The sequence below is a fragment of the Sarcophilus harrisii genome, chromosome 2, assembly GCF_902635505.1.
Source record: "Sarcophilus harrisii chromosome 2, mSarHar1.11, whole genome shotgun sequence".
NCBI lineage: Eukaryota > Metazoa > Chordata > Mammalia > Dasyuromorphia > Dasyuridae > Sarcophilus > Sarcophilus harrisii.
Genome location: NC_045427.1, coordinates 640260196 through 640275044, shown reverse-complemented (window position 1 = coordinate 640275044; position 14849 = coordinate 640260196).

Sequence of the window (14849 nt, the reverse complement as noted above, 5' to 3'; positions counted from 1 at the left end):
GAGGCCTGAAGAGATGGACTAATCCAAGAGAGTTGGGTGTTAATTTTTTACTATGAGAATTTACATTTTGAAATCAGCAAATGAAAATGATGCATGCTTAATTCATTTTTTAATGATTATCTAAACTTTTAAATGTGTTAAAAATGAAAATTAAACCTAAAAGTATATCATGGACACTTTTTTTTCCTTTAGAGAGCCAGTTATTAAACATTTCCCAGTGTATTCTGCAGCAAGATATACCTTTTAGATTTTGAGATACCCTGCATAAGACAGGGGGAAAAAAAGGAATGGCCAAATAAATTTATTCCATCAAGCAGATTTCAGATATTATTAATTTTCATTGAGAAGGAGTATGGCGGTAGGGAGAGAGCATACATCCAGATTTCAAATCCTTCTCTGAATTAAACTGAACAGCAAAGGAGGAAAGAGAGTATACAGGAAAGGGCAGTCATCAGGAGTCTGAATTCAAATCCCACCCTTGTCTCTTGCTCTCTGAGTGACCTTAAGGCACCTTCTTTAGACCTACGCTATCTCATTTATGAAATAAAGGGTCTGGGTTCTAGATATTCTAATCTAACTTCCTCATTTTCTCAAGATGAAACCGGCAATCCTTGAGAAATCCAATGCCAGTTCAGAATCTGACATTGCCATGATCTCAGCCAGCTGAGCAGGCAAGGAACCATTCAACAGACTTGTTTACAAGTCTCTGGCAATTAAGAAATGTGCCGATGTGTTTTGAATTATTTAGGTGAGGGTGTATTACTTCCTAATGCTGAGTGACCCAATCTTCCCGAAGAGTTAGTCAGGAGCAATTAGCCCAAAGAGAGCCCCTTTAGCTCTGCTCCTTTCTCCTAAGAACTAAGCCAGGGAAGAGAGGCCATTGGGACACTTGATGCACCTTGGTCAGCGTCTCATCTCTGTGAAATCTTCCATCCTCCTGGGAGAGGGAAAGCCTCCAGCCTCTTCTCTTCCTGCCCAAGCTCATCCAATCTCACACCTGCAGAGTTACTTGTGTATCTTTAATAAAACATCTGGGCTCTTTTGGAATCAGATGCAAGATGATGTAAACTGACTCAGGTTGTAAGCAAACACCTCACCAAAGGGCCCGAGGCTAGCCCAACCTTCCTTACCAAGGTCTGGTCTTTCTTCATCCTCAAAAACAGATTCCTCCTGTGATTTCCTATCCTTCTACTGCTTATTAGGAATTCTAAAATGTGAAGGCTTAGAAGGGCTCTGAGAGCTTATCAAGTTGGAGCCCCTTATTTTACAGGGGGAATAGATCAAGGCTCTGAGAGGGAAAAGGGATCTTTTCAAAGTCACACAGCTCCCTGGGAGTGTGAACTATTTCCTTTAGCAGGAAAAATAAGGCAGGAAAATTAGGCTTCAGGTGAAGCTCCCCATAACCTGGATCATGACCAAATTTTGATTTTTGAACAGAAAATCGACTTGGGTTATTATTGTTCAGGGCCTCTATTTTATTTTAGGGGACCATCTCTTCCTATTTTAAGTAAGATACCCAGAGTGCAGTAGAGATATGAGGATCTGACAGTACTGATTGAGTTCTTGAAGAATCCAATATATGTGGGACACACATCTGACCCAGAGGTCCTTGTCCCAACATGACTCACACTGGCAGTCAGGTGTCCTCAGAGGGCAGCTAGCTATATCTCCCCTCAGAAGTCCAGAGATACCCCTGTGGGGTTGAGGACCTCTTTGAGAGAAGGTTTTGCTTTTCTTTTTCAATTCCTTCTCAGGGGGTTAGCTAAAATGCTTTCCTCTCTACTTTCAGACCCTTAAAAAGAACTAGTTGATGGTCTCAAAACAGGCCCCAGCTGATGTGACCAAGCCTTACCCAATTAGAAGGGTCTCCCTGTCATACCTGGGTTACCCAAGTATCATTACCTAGTCAACAATTAAGATGTATTCTCACTCAACAAATGCACCAGGGCTTACCACATGTCACTTTTTAAATGGGATGAGATAACTTGATTGATTTACTCAATCAACTCCCACACTACCATGTGGAGTATTTAAACACATAAATCAAAAAAGATTTGCATATATGTATAGTCACCGGTGGCGTTAATTGAAATAGAACATATTAAATAAAACAAATAATTATCTTCAATCATAGAAGTGTAAAGAAGACTCCAATTAATTTGCCAATTAATTGTTCCTCCCTAGCATTGATCAGTGTTTTTTTTCTTCAGCCCGATACACACACGTATCTGTATACACACACATCTATTCATATAGGGCATGTTTTCTTCTAACGGCAAACCCACTCAGCCTAATTATTAGAGCAACAAGAAGTTGCAAAATGCAAAAATGGACTTCAATCTGGAAAAGGTTGAGACCATATGCAAAAGGAAGGGAGATGAGAAGGGCTTTCAGTTCTTTGAGGGGGAGGAAAGGAAATATTTTATTCCCCAGGAGGAATTTCTACTTTCCTTGGGTTTTATTTCTTGCATATGTTATTATTTTTGAATTGTGTTATTTTTGTGTTATATGTTCAGCGTCTGTCTCTTTCTCCCTTTCTCTTTCTCCGTTTCAATATTTCTGCCTCTAAAGTAAAACGCCACACAGCTTCATCACTCTCTAGGCTCCTCTTAAGGGCTCATCTGTAACAAAAGCTTCCTGCTTCTGAGTTTCATTTAAATCTAACCTAAAATAGACACTCATTCTACAGTCAGCTATAACAGGATGATGGAGCTGAGTCGGCACCCTGGCCCCTTTGGGAAAGGTCCCATGCTAAAGGATGACCTTGGTTCAGCGTGATCCTGCTGACCTTTCATTTACCTTCTCTCCCCCACCATAGTTCTTTGATTCATGGGTATACACCTTTTCATTGCTTCTGACTTTTTAAAAAATAGATCCTTTTTTGGTAATTATTTATTGGTACATAAAAAGGCAAAGGATGAGACCTTTGCTTCCACTTCCAATAAGGATTGGGAAAGAGGCAGAGAAAGTTGGAGAAAGAGGACTTGCTCTTCTGGGGAGAACCTACATCGGATTCCTGGCTCTCTCCCTCATTCGGCTGTCACTTTGGTCAAGCCCCTTACATTTTGGAGCCTCTGTTTCTTCATTTGTAAGAACGGACTAGAAGATGTCTTGAAGTTTTAATTCTATGTTTCTAATTAACTGCATCATTCAGGCAGAAATACTCTTTTATTTAGAAAGCAGAGGAAGAAAGGGGTCACTCGGGGAGTCCTTAATTATCACAATATTGCTCCAATTCCTTACTTCCCACTTCATATTTCGGTGAAAGAACACTGGATTTGGAGGAACAAGACCTGGGTCCCTATTCCTCCCCTGTTACTTACTTACTGCCTTCGGGATCATGGACAACTCCCTCCACATTCAGCTTCAATTGTGAAATGAGGGTGTTGGACTATAGATCTATCATCTTATGGATCTCTGGTCTTATCTAGCTAGGTTTGCCCTTCAATGGCACTATGGTCACTCACTAAGCACTTATTAAGTACCAATTGTGTTCTAGGCTCTGAAAATATAATTACCGCTACTACAAATTTTGTGTAGTTCTTTTGGGGGGTTGCTTAGTGGTTTGAGTGCCAGACCATTAATTGTATTCCAGAAACTAAAAATATAATTACTACTACTACTACTACTACTATTACTACTACTAATTTTATGTAGTTCTTTTGGGGGTTTGCTCAGTGGTTAGCATGCCAGACCATTGATTGTATTCCAGAAACTGAAAATGTAATTACTACTACTACTACTACTACTACTACTACTACTACTACTACTACTACTAATTACTACTGCTACTACTACTACTACTACTACTAATTTTGTGTTGTACTTTTGGGGGAGTTGCTCAGTGGTTAGAGTGCCAGACCTGGAGTCAAGAAGACCCAATTTTTATGTTTAAAATGCTTGTCCATTGTATAACCTGTATCAGATCGCTTGATATTTTAAAGAAGGGAATGGTAAAGGAAGGAGGAAGAAAACAAATTTGGAACTCAAAATCTTACAAAAATGACTGTTGAAAACTATCTTTACATGTAATTGGAAAAATAAAAAGGGAAGGTCCCATCAGTTGGAGAATGGTTGGATAAATTGTGGTATATGAATGTTATAGAATATTATTGTTCTGTAAGAAATGACCAGCAGGATGATTTCAGAGAGGCCTGGAGAGACTTACACGAACTGATGCTGAGTGAAATGAGCAGGACCAGGAGATCATTATATACTTCAATAACAATACTAGATGATGATCAATTCTGATGGGCGTGGCCATCCTCAGCAATGACATGAACCAAATCAGTTCCATTTATTCAATAATGAATAGAACCAGCTACACCCAGCGAAAGAACTCTGGGAGATGATTATGAACTACTACATAGGATTCCCAATCCCTCTATTTTTGTCCGCCTGCATTTTTAATTTCCTTCACAGGCTAATTGTACACTATTTCAGAGTCTGATTCTTTTTGTACAGCAAAATAACTGTTTGGATATGTATACTTGTATTGTATTTAACTTATACTTTAACATATTTAATATGTATTGGTCAACCTGCCATCTGGGGGAGGGGATAGGGGGAAGGAGGGGACAAGTTGGAACAAAAGGTTTTTCAATTGTCAATGCAGAAAAATTACCCATGCATATATCTTGCAAATAAAAAGTTATAATAAAAAAAAGAAAAGGGAAGATCCATCTATTTGAGTTCAAATCTGGTCTTAGACACTTACTAGCTGGTGACCCTGGGCAAGTCACTTCACCCTGTTTGCTTCAGTTCCCTCATCTATAAAATGAACTGGAGAAAGAAATGGCAGAATCTTTGCTAAGAAAACACCAAATAGGGCCATGAAGAGTTAGACACAACTAAAAACAACAGTGCTTGGCACATAGTAGGTATTATACAAATGTTTATTCCTTTCCCCACCTTCAGATTTGCAATTGGATAAAACTCTTAACAATCTAGGAGGTGGGTACCACTATTATCCCCATTTTACAGATGAAGAAACCAAAGCAGATCTCTATTTAATGATTTGTCTGGGATCACACAGCTAGTAAATAATCTGAGAATAGATTTGAATTCAGATCTTCTCAATTCTGGGCCCAGCATGCCTTGTACCGTGGCACCTTTGGACAGAAATACTCCCTTCTCTCAAGCAACTTACAGTCTATAGGCTGAGACAATAAGAACTTATGGAAGGATACAGAGAATGCACTTATTTCTTTATTATGTTATGGATCACAGCCCATCTCTGCCTTCTCATCCATTTTCTCCCATGGAGCCTTCCCTCAACATGTGGAGTGTCTTCCTGCAGGTACGTTCTTTATACCATTGAGGGATCCACATTAATCCCCGAGGCCGTCCGTCAGTCTGCTATCCCCACGCCATTTGGAGAATACGAATGTGTGATAAAGGAAGGCAGATGACAGATGGGAGAGAAGGGAAAGTCTAAGCAATTGACTGATGTAACATCTGACACAGGAATATGGTGAGAGACCCAAGGAGTCAATTGGGAAAGAACAGTTAGCAAATCTACCCAACTGCCTCTTAGCGAAAGCCAGAGTGACTCCTGTTCCGAGAAAATGAGGATATTCACCGAGCTTGTGAAATGCAGAACTTATGAAGTTCGAGTAGCTTGTGAGGCAAATGAATCTTCATCGACAACATCACCTTCAATTGAGGGGAAAGGCTTCTCGTAAGCAAATCTGCCATTAGAATGGGCAGGCCGCTGTGAACTTTAGCACAATGCTTGGATTTTCTCACTGTTCTTCTAAGAACCATGAATGAACAGGCTTTAAGAGAGCCGAGAACACCTCTCCTACCCTGAAGGACAGAACTCTGAAAGCCATTTCTTCCACCCCTATAAAATGGAGATAACAATTAGACTTGCTTTATACACGGTTGCCATTCGGTTGTTTTCAGTTGTGTCTAACTCTTCGTGGCCCCATTTGGGGTTTTCTTGGGACGGATTCTGGAACGGTTTGCCCTTGTCTTCTCCACCTCATTTTCCAGATGGGGAAATTGAGGCAACCAGAGTCAATTGATTTGCTCAGGATCACACAAATAGTGTCTGAGGCCAGATTTGAACTTGGGAAGATGAGTCTTGCTGACTCCAGTCCCGGTCCACTGTGCCACTTAAGAGCCAAATGAGGAAAGATATGAAAAGTGTTTGTAAATTTTGAAGAGTTTCAGTTATCATGACTTTTGTTTCTATAACCCCTGCAGGCTCACAACAGGGTGTGCAGTTTAATCTGGTGAGTTTGGGTGGCTATTATACAGAGCTATTATACAACCATCTCTATGGTTCTCATCCGGAGTTCCCTGCTTTGGTAAGATTTCAGGCTACTTTAAAATAATAAAGCTTCAGGACATTTTCGTTCAGAAATGCTCGAGCAGCTGATCGGGTTTTCTTCCTGGCGGGCAGAGAGAAAGTATTCCAGTGGTTTTTGAGGCCTTCTTTTCTGGGCCCCACCCTGGCAGAAAGTCCGCTTCCAACAATGTTCCTCATTGTTCCCCAGAGTTTGCACACACCTGGATGGGAAGAGTGGTGCACAAACAAGTGTGGGCCACCTTCGGGCGGGGGCTGCTGATGGGAGGGGAAGCAGGAACTGTGGCAGCAAGTGGAGGCTGGGCGCACAGTGGGGCTGCTGGTGACGGCATCTCGGGCCCTAGATTAGGACTCCAGAAAGCAAGAACCGACTGGCCCGTACTTCTTGTGCTGAGTAACATCCTAAACCACTCCAGAATCTCAGAGCTGGAAGGGGCCACAGCAGGCGTCTAATCCAATCCTCTCGTTTTACAGATGAGAAAACTGAGGCTCAGGGGGAGTAAAAGTGATTAGCCCAAGGTCACTCAGTGAAGGTAAAATCCAAATCCAAGGATTTCAATTCTGGTTAGCACTTTTCTCATTGCACAGTGTCATCTCCTTAGAAAGAAATTATTCCACCTTGAGAGAGAACCTGGTGTCTCCCAAGGAAAGCTCCTCCATCTTTGGGTAGGTGTGTGTCCTTATATAGAACTTAAATCTGCCTCTCTGCTGTGTGTGTGTGTGTGTGTGTGTGTGTGTGTGTGTGTAAGAGAGAGACAGAGAGACAGAGAGAGAGAGACAAAGACAGAGAGACAGAGACAGAGATAGACAGGAGAGACAGACAGAGAGACAGAGAGACACACATAGAGAAAGAGAGAGACAGAGAGATAGAGACAGAAAAAGAAAGAAGAGAGAGGAAGAGACAGAGAGAGAAAGACAGAGGAACAGAGAATTAGAAACAGAGACAGAGAGATGAGAGACACAGACCAAGAGATATAAAAATAAGAGACAGAGAAAAGAGACAGGCAGGGAGGGAGGAGGCAAGATAGACAGAGATACACAGAAAGAGATACAGAAAGAAGAGAGAGAGAGAGAGAGACAGAGAGAGAGAGAGAGAGAGAAAGAGAGAGACAGAGAGAGAGACAGAGAGAGAGAGACAGAGAGAGAAAGAGAATGAGAGAGAGAGAAAGAATGAGAGCTGCACAAATCTTTAATTTTACCTTCTTCTAACTCCCTTGCAGCACCCACTCATCTAGTAAGCACTTTAATACATAGCATAAAATGCTGGACTTGAAGGCCAGAAGAACCTGGGTTCAAATCTCACCTTTGACATCTGTTGACTCTGCCATAGTTGATGTGTCATTTATTATCACTGAGCCTCAATATTCCCATCTGTAAAACAGAGATAATAGTGCCTTCAGGTGTTGCTGTGTTCCAATAAGTTTCAAAATGATGAAATAAGTTCAGGTTCCAAGATAACGTTCCAAGCATTACGAAATGCGGCAGATCTAATCTTTCTGAAACCACTCAAGGCAATCGGCCAACTTGTGTGTGGTGGCAAGGAGGCTTCTTAAAACAGCTACTAAATTGACTCATGCCTCTCATAGGGCCTCTGCCACCAAATGGGCAAAATGGAGCTCTTGACTTGCAGATCATCATAGTTAGAATTGTGTAGGAAAAATATTTACCAATCGGCTTTCTGAAAGTGCACTTCACTTTAAGATTAAATCTATATTTTTAAACATTTTCTCTATCATTTTCCAAATCTAGACTATCAATGAAAGGAGAAATCAAGCCCTGGTTTGTGGATTTGTTGACTTACAAGGTATAAATGCTCAGACTGAAAAATTTAACTATCAGCTTTCCCAAGCTGAGCTGGTTCTAACACATCTCTGAGGTCATGAGTTTGGAGATTGAGAATGTGGGTTTAAGGGTCAGGTCTGCCACTCACTACCTGTGTGGCTCTTGGCAAGTCACATATAATCTTAGACCTGGAAGATAATTCAGAGCTTGAGCAGCTCTGCCATGATCTCTTACAAGTAAGGATACTGTCCCCCCAGAAAGGGCGCTGACTTGCCCAAGATTGATGACACAACCTGGGTTAGAACATAGTAGGAAATGGGGCAGCTAGATGGTGCAGTGGAGAGAGCACCAGGAGGACCTGAATTCAAATCTGTTCTCAGACACTTAACATTTCCTAGCTGTGTGACCCTGGGTAAGTCACTTAACCTTAATTGCCTCAGCAAAAAACAAACCAACAAACCATAATGGTAAGAGATCTGGATTAGAATTCCTATCTCACTCATTGTCTACCTGTGTGGTCCAGGGACATTTGGGCAGTGAGGTGACCCCACGACATGGAGTCAGAAAGACTCATCTTTCTGAGTTTAAAGCTGGCCTCATACACTTAGAGCTGTGTGAACCTGGGCAAGTCACTTACCTGCCTCAGTTTCCTTATCTGTAAACTGGAAAAAAAAAGGACAAAACCCTTCAGTGTCTTTTCTAAAAAACCCCGAATGAAGTCACAAAGAGTCAGACATGATTGAGCAGCAGCAGCAGCTTACATTCAATTGGAAATGTTCAGTAGAATGTGAAAATGTGAGACTAATGGTCAAGGAGAGAGAAGAGAAACTAGGGCTGGATCAAGAGATCTAAAATCATCCACCTGGAGAAAGTGGCCGAACGTGTGGAAGTTATTAGGGTGAGAAGGAAACACAGGCCAGTCTTATGGAGCACTCCTAGTTAGAGAGTATCATGTGCTTGTTCATCATTTAGCAGAAGGCTGAGAAGGAAGAGTTAGAAAAATAGGAGGAGAACAGGAAGACATCATGGTCAGAAAAACCTGGAGAGGGGAAAGTGGCCAGGGAAACAAGGAGATCACCGATGTCAAAAACCACAAAGAAGGGGGACTGAGGAAAACCCATTGGATTTGGCCCTATAGAGAATCAGCAATAACTTTGGTGATGATATTCCAAGTCAGGAAGATTTGGGGCCAAATCCCGTTCCTGAACAGGCACTAGCCAGGGAACCCTCCACCTTCAACTTCCTCATTCTCCTTAGCTGTAAAATGGGGCTGGTAACAGCACCTCCCTCTCAGACTTGTTGTGAGACTCAATGAGATGCTATTTGTGACATGTTTTGGCAATAGTCGCTTAAGAAATTCTTTCCCCCTTCTTCTGGTTCCTCTTGCTGGAAGATTTTTACTAGCCTGAAATTCATTATAATCTGCATTGGTGAAGGAAGTTCCCACACTGAGACTTTCTCATGGAGACCGAGTCACAGATCCCTCATGTAGCCAAATAATATTCATAACGACACCACTTGACATTTGTAAAGTTCTTTCCTTCTAATCCCCCAGGGGGGAAATCGTACAAGGATAATGGCTTTCATAAGTTCGTAGAACTGGATGGGGACCTCAAAGGTCATCCAGCCCAGCCCCCTCATTTACACATAAGGAAACTGATGTCTGGAAAGGTTATTTTACTTACCTAAATAAGGGGAAAGTTTGAACCAGGGCTCTCTCCTCCGCATCATTCTCAGTTCCTGGGAGGTCGGGTCCTCAACCATAATGAGCCGTCTCCACCTCCCACCTATTGGTGCCTCTATTTAGGGTCCCAAGCGGAGAAGAGGATCAGCTCTCTGCTCCTAACCCATGTCAACCTTTCCACCTTTGCAGATCCTCTCTAATTGAGTCTCTGCTCTAACTATAAGTTCTACAAGGTTAAGGAATATTTCTTTTTGAATCCTACATAATACTTGTTGAAAGAATAAATCACCCTTAAAGGTTAGCTTTAATGAAATACAGTAAATGCTTTAATCTGGAGTGGCCAGGGAATACGCTGTTCTAGTTCATTAAATGCTCTGGCTATTCTCCTTAATATACACCATATACTTTTAATAAATTCTCGAGAGATGGATTATTTTAAGTTTCTTTGATGTCATAGACATGGGGAACTCCTGGGGTGGAAACTCCCTCCACAAGGGATTAACCATTCATCATCTGCCGCTGAGACTAGTACAAAGTCATAGGACATGAATACTAGAAGCAGGTTTTAAAGCCGAGTCCCCCTTACTCCAAGGCCAGTTCCTTACTCCATTACACCATGCAGACTCCCCTCAAAAGTTTTCCATTCCAGCAAAATGATTATGAATGCAAATGAATGTTTTCACAATACTCCCTAATCTCCAGTGACTCCGAATTGTCAGCAGCACCTGATTGTGTTAAACATGGTAAAACAGAAAGGAAAATTGTCCTAAGAGTAGACGGGCTTCTCTGGAGGTCGTACTCCTATTTTACAGATGAGAAAACCTCTAGAAAGGTTGGATGAAGTGCCAGACGCCACACACAGGGAGCAAGTAGCCTTGGACACCGGCTGGGTCAGAATCCTTCACTGAGTCTTTGGGGATTTGTGATGATGATCTCCCTTTGCCTTTTTTCCCCACATTCTTGGGAAGCAGCTGGGTCCAGACTATGCAAATTAGTCCAGAGCGAGCCTAGGATGTATCTGTGGGGGAGGTTGTTTTCTAGGAAAAGCACTTGATGAAACTTGAGGGTGGGGCAGGGATGATGAAATTACCTTCCCTGATAGAGGACTTTAGGTGGGAAGATCTGGCTGTCTCAGATAGTTCTAGAGTCCGACTCTGGCTAAGTTAAGTGACTTCTTCCAGCCTCCGTGTTCCCATCTGTAGAACAGAGATAAAAATGGCACTTAAGAGTAATATTGTGGAGGGGAAAAGTTGGAAGAAAAGGTTTTGCAATTGTCAATGCTGAAAAGTTACCCACGCATATATCTTGTAAATAAAAAGCTATAATTAAAAAAGAGGGAAAAAAAGAGTAATATTGTGAGCATCTCACAAACCTTAAGATGCCATCTAAATCTTAGTTTTTGTTAGGATCCGTTGGTTGGTGTCCTTTGTACTAGAAGGGGACCAAAATGGCATCACTATGTTGGAATCCAGTTACAGTGTGTCCACCTGTGCCCGATTGGAACAGCACAAGCTCGGAATGTTCTACCCCAGCACCAAATGACACCGAAAGAGCAGCTTTTGTTGGTCACTTGTTTTTCAGTGGGACTGTACTCTTTGTGAGCTTATTTGGGATTTTCCCAGCAAAGACAAAAGAAGCTCATTTATTGTTGTTATTCAGTTGTTCCTGTGTCTGATTCTGGGACCATATAGATCACCAGACCCACAATCTCTCTAGATCTGCCCAAGTTCTTGTCCATTGTTCCCATGACACTATCTCTTCATTTCATCCTTGACTGTCCTCTCCTCCTTTTGCCTTCAATCTTCCCCAAATCGGGATCGTCTCCAATGAATCCTGTTTCCTCATTATATGGCCAAACTATTTAAACTTCAGTATTTGACCTTCCAGGGAATAGCCTGAATTAATTTCTTTAAGCATCAACCGAATTGATCTCCTTGCTGTCCAAAGGACTTTCAAAAGTCTTCTCCAGCACCACAATTTGAATGTGTCAACTCTGCTTTCCTTATAGTCCAATTCTCACATCCATCCATTGCTAATGGAAAAACCATAGTTTTGACTATATGGACTTTTGGTGACAAGGTGACATCTGTGATTTTTAGTCTGCTGTTCAGATTTGCCATAGCTTTCCATTCAAGGAGCGAGTGTTTTAGTTTCAAGGCTGCAGTCACCATCTGCGGTGATCTTTGAGCCCAAGTATATAAACTGCTTCTATTCTTTCTCCTTTTATTTGTCAGGAAGTGATGGGATCACTTGCCAAGACATTAGTTTTTTAGATGTTATGCTTCAAGTCAGCTTTCACACTTTCTTCTTTCACCCTAATCTAGAAGTTGCTTAATTCTTCTTCATTTTCTGCTATCACAGTGATATCATCTGTGTATCTAAGATGTGCTATTTTTCCCAGAAACCTTAATTCACCTAGCCTGGTATTTTACATTATGTACTCTGTACAGAAGCTAAATAAATGAGGTGACCATATACAGCCTTATCACACTCTTTTTCTAATATTAAAGGAATCAGTTGTTTCATATTCGGTTGTAACTGTAGCTTATTGGGCTGCATACAGGTTCCTCAGGAGAAAAGCAAGATGTTCTCTCATCTCTTTGAGGAGTAAGATCTCTGTGGTCCACAGAGTCACAGGCTTTAGTGTAGTCAATGAAGCAGAAGCAGATGTTTTTCTGGCTCCTTTGCTTTCTACAAAACCCAGGAAATGTTGGCAATTTGGTTTCTAGTTCCTCTGCCTTTTTGAAAACCAACCTACTGTTCTGGTAATTCTTGGCTTAGTACCCCTGAAGTCTACTTTGCAGAATCTTACAAATAACTTTGCTGGCATGTGAAATGGGAACAATTGTTCAGTAAATCAATCTTTTCCTTAGCAGTGGCCACTGTCCTGTTTCCCAAATTAGCTGCATATTGTATATAAGAACTTTAATAGCATCATCTTTTAGGGTTTTAAATAACTCAGCTGGAATTCCATTACTTCTATTACCCTTATTGTTAACGATGCTTCCTAAGTTTGGCTTCATTCTCCTGGATGTCTGGCTCTTGTGAGAGTGACTTTTGACTATTCGTGATCTTAAGATTTTTATTGTATAATTCTTTTGTATAGTATTGCCACTTTTTAATCTTTTTTGCTTCTGTTCAATCCGCACCATTTTTGTGCGGATTGAACAGGTCCTCTAGTTACAAGCCCATTTTATATGAAATATTCACTTGATATCTCTAATTTCCTTGAAGATATCTCTTGTCTTTCTCATTCTACTGTTTTCTTCTATGTCTTTGCAATTCTCATTAAAGAAAATCATTTTCTTTCCTTGCTATATTCTCTGGAATTCTACACTTAATTGGGTATATTTCCCCTTTTTTCTTTAACTTTTACTTTCTTACTTTCCTCTGCTATTTTAAAGCCTCATCAGGCAGTTATTTGGTTTTCTTGCTCTTCTTTTCAATATTTTTTGTTGCTGCTTCTTGCATAATATTGCATAGTTCAGTCCAGAGTTCTTCAGGCAAACTATGTACTAAGTCTAATCCTTCAAATCTTTTAATCACCTCCATTTAATCACCTAAGGGATTTAGGTCATACCTATATGGTTGGATGTTTTTCCCCTTCTTTCTTCAACTGAAGCCTAAATTTCACAGAGCCAGGGACAATTCCAGGCCTTGTTTTTATTTTTTATTTTTTAACACATCAGAGCTTCTCCATCTTTGGATGCAAAGTATATAATCAATCTGATTTCTATATTGACCATCTGGCAATATCCATGTGTAGAGTCATCTTTTGGATCATTGCTAAAGAGTATTTGCTATAGATAACTGTATATATATGTATAGATATATTGGATTTAACATATCTAACATGTATTGGACTACCTGCCATCTAGGAGAGGGCGTGGAGGTAAGGAGGGGAAAATTTGGAGGTTTTGCAAGGGTCAATGTTGAAAAAATTACCCATGCATATGTTTTATAAATAAAAAGATGTAATAATAACAATTTTTTTAAAAGAGTGTTTGCTATGACCAACAAAACTATTAGCCTCTGCCTAAACTCACTTTGTTCTCCAAGACCAAACTTGTCTGTTGTTCTGATTATCTTCTGATTTCTTACTTTGGCCCTCCCATCCCATCCCAATCTTTCATTCCCAATGATGAAGGTCTTCACAGAAATGATCAACTTTGACTTCTTCAGCATCAGTGGTTGGAGAATAGACTTGGAATTACTGTGATGTTGAAAGGTTTGACTTGGAGCAAAACAGATATCATTTGGTCATTTTTGAGAATAGACCCCAATACTGCTTTTCTTACCTTTTCATTGACTATGGGGATTCCTTCATTTTTTCTAAAGAATTCTTGCCCGCACTAGTCTATGTAATGATCGCCTGAAGTAATTCACCCATTTCTATCTATTTAAGTTCACTGACACCCAAGATGTTGATGTTTAATCTTTCCATCTCCTGTTAAATCATATCCCCTTACCTTACACTTCATATTCCTACGCAAAACTGCTTTACAGCCTCAACCTTTCCTTTTGTTAACAAGTACATCCATAGCTAAGCTTCCTTATACTTTGACTCGACTGCTTCATTCTTTCTGGAGTTATTTGTTTTCTACTCTTTTCTAGTACCATTTTAGAGATCTTCTAAAATTCTGATCTGAAGGATTCATCTTCTGATGTCAACTCTTTTATCATTTTAATATTCTCCATGAAGTTTTCTTGGAAAAGATACTGAAGTGATATGTCATTTCCTACTCTGGAGGATCACCTTTTGTCAGTGTTCTCCATTATGTTCTGTCCGTGTTGGGTAATGTTCATGACATAGCTATATTAGTCCCTCTGCCATGACAGAGCAGTGATCCAGCAGAAGCCAGCTCATTGCACAGATGAGGAAACTAAGGCAAAAGGATGATCAGGGCCATATAGCTAGTAAGTGTCTGAAATCAATTTTGAATTCAGGAAGATGAGTATCCCTGACTCTATTTATCTCGTTGCCTTCAAAAGAGCAGAAGGGGAAGAATTTGTCCTCTTCCTGTTTGAAATATCAGTTTATCCCATTTGTGCACCTGCAAATAACATGTT